The sequence below is a fragment of the Elephantulus edwardii genome, unplaced genomic scaffold, assembly GCF_000299155.1.
Source record: "Elephantulus edwardii isolate Elephantulus edwardi_28Jun2011 unplaced genomic scaffold, EleEdw1.0 scaffold00165, whole genome shotgun sequence".
In the NCBI taxonomy this organism is placed as follows: domain Eukaryota; kingdom Metazoa; phylum Chordata; class Mammalia; order Macroscelidea; family Macroscelididae; genus Elephantulus; species Elephantulus edwardii.
Window position 1 is genome coordinate 5,647,863 of NW_006399915.1, and position 2,495 is coordinate 5,650,357.

The following is a 2,495-nucleotide window of genomic DNA, read 5'->3' on the forward strand; positions in this document are numbered from 1 at the left end:
AAATCCCTTATTGTGGAGTTAAGCATTAGTTACAGTGTTGACCCCACCCTTAGCCCAGAGCCTTGACCCACTTCCTTCCCAGCTCCACCCTCCACCAGGATAACCCTTCACATCTGCCAAGTCCCTTCAGAAAATATCTTCCATTGTCCAACCCATAATCTGACAGTTTGTATCTGAAGCTTTCTTGGCTTCTGTGATTCCAAATTATATATATATACTTTTTATTCATATTATCCCCTAATTTTATTCCTAATGACTACCCTATATCCTGCCCTGCAGCTCTGATGGCCTAGGGCTGGGGAGTTCCCTGCCAATTCAAAGGCATGTGGTTTGAATCCACCAGCTGCTACACAGGAGAAAGATGGCCAATCACCTCCTGTGTGATTTAAAGCCTCTGCAGACCCTCTGTAGGGGCAGCTATGAGTGGGTTCCAACTCCACAGCAGTGAGAGATAAAGACAGATCCTATTTTTTGGGAACCTACCCTTTTGCAATAGCATTCCTCTGTTTGTTTTAGTCTCCTTTACAATGTCCTCGAGGGTGGTGGTGTTAAATTTAATTTGTCATCCTACATTTAATTTTACAAGAATCCAGATCAAACTGCTGTGTAAACATGAAATGCCTTGCTGAGGCTTTCTGGTGATTAAGTTGGAGAAGTCACAGTTGAACTAAAAAATATGCTGCCAGCAGTATTTTTTCATTTTCCCCCCTCTATAATTTTAACGGCTGCAATGAAAGAGCTGTTTTTCTTTAACAATAGCATCCTTGTTAAAAGCACTTTAAAGAGCTGTTCAGCTACATTACAACAGTCTAATTAAACTATTAGTACAGAAAAGATGCCAATAATTGCTAAATCCAGAGGGCACACTTATAGCTCATGGCACAAATGAAGGGTCATTTCTTTAGCATGTAGCTTGATTCTCCATTTGGGGAACCTCTATCCAACAGACATTTCTAGACATTTCCTTGCAGAGACACATCACTAATCTGTGAGACTTAACTACAAGTGCAATATTATTTTCCTTAACAGAGACTGGCATTGAAACTGCATATTATCAGGGCAGCTGTCTGATTAACTTTTTACAAAGGATTTGAAAGTTATATGAGTACTAACAGCTGCAGCAGCAGGGATAAAACTAGAGTTCCCAAAGCTTATGTCTCTTGGCATATGGGGAGAAAGGATATATCTTTCACCCATGAAGTAAGGTATTAATATTTAAAGAGAAAATGAAAAAAGAAACAAAAACCTCATTCATTTGAGGGTAAAGTGTCAGACTCCCACAAATGTAGAATCAAAGAAATAGAAAACATTGTCCCTTCTCTGAAGGAGGCTCCCATGATCTCAGGAAGCACCATCGTAAATTTCAAAACATTAAATGAAATTAAAGACTGAAATAAAAGTTGGAGGCATGCAGAGATTTCATAAATTAATGTCTGACTAGCTCATGAACAACATGGATGGCAGGTACAGAGGCTCAGAGGGAGAGAGCACCTCAGTGCCAGAGATTAAAGAAGAAAGTTGATGTAGTCAACCTATCAATGAAGCAAAGCCTTTAACTTAGAGAGTATTCTAATGTTGGAAGTGAGCTGGGTAAACATCTTGCACTATAGTATTTCCCATATTTATCTGTTCAAAAGGATCAATCACCTGTGAACTTCCTCAGAAGGATAATTTCTGGCACGTCCCTTGAGAAACTCTGGTGGTGCAATGGTTAAGCACTCTGCTGGTTACCAAAACGTTGGTGGGTAAAGTCAGAGCAGCTCTTTAGCGGAAACAGGCAGCAATCAGCTTCCAAGACTCTATAAGGCAGTTCTACTCTATCCTATAGGGTCACTATGAGTTGGAATTGACCCAACAATGAGTTTCATTCGGTTTTTTATCCTTTCCTCAGCCATACTGATTCATTTACAAGACTATATCCACTTTACCATGCTTCGGTGTTAATACATTTTTCACAAACTCAAAGTCTGGAAATCTTAAAACATGTAGGTACCATTTCTCCCACCCCACCCCGCCCCCAGCAGCATGTGCTCACTCTGTGACTCTGTCACATTTGCTAATTCTCACAATATTTCAAATTTCTCGTAATGCTATTGCACAACTTAATATACCCACCAAAACTAAATCCATTGTTGTGAAGTCAAGTAAAACTCATGGTAACCCTCCATGAATTTCTGAAACTAAATCTTTACAGGAGAAGTCTTCTCATCTTTTCTCACAGAACCCTGATGAATTCCAACCACTGGCTTTTCAGTTAGCAGCCCAACACAAAGCACACTATGCTCCCAGAGTACAGTATGAACATAACTTGTATATGCACTTTCACAATCATTGCCATTGAGTCAGAACTGACTCATAGCTAACCCACCATTGGGTTCCTGAAGCTGTAAATCACACGAGGAGATTGGTCATTTTTTTCCCTTCAGAATCACTGGTATATTGAACTGTCAGAGGGGTGTAGCCTCCTAGGTTACCAGCATAGCTCCCTACAGGCT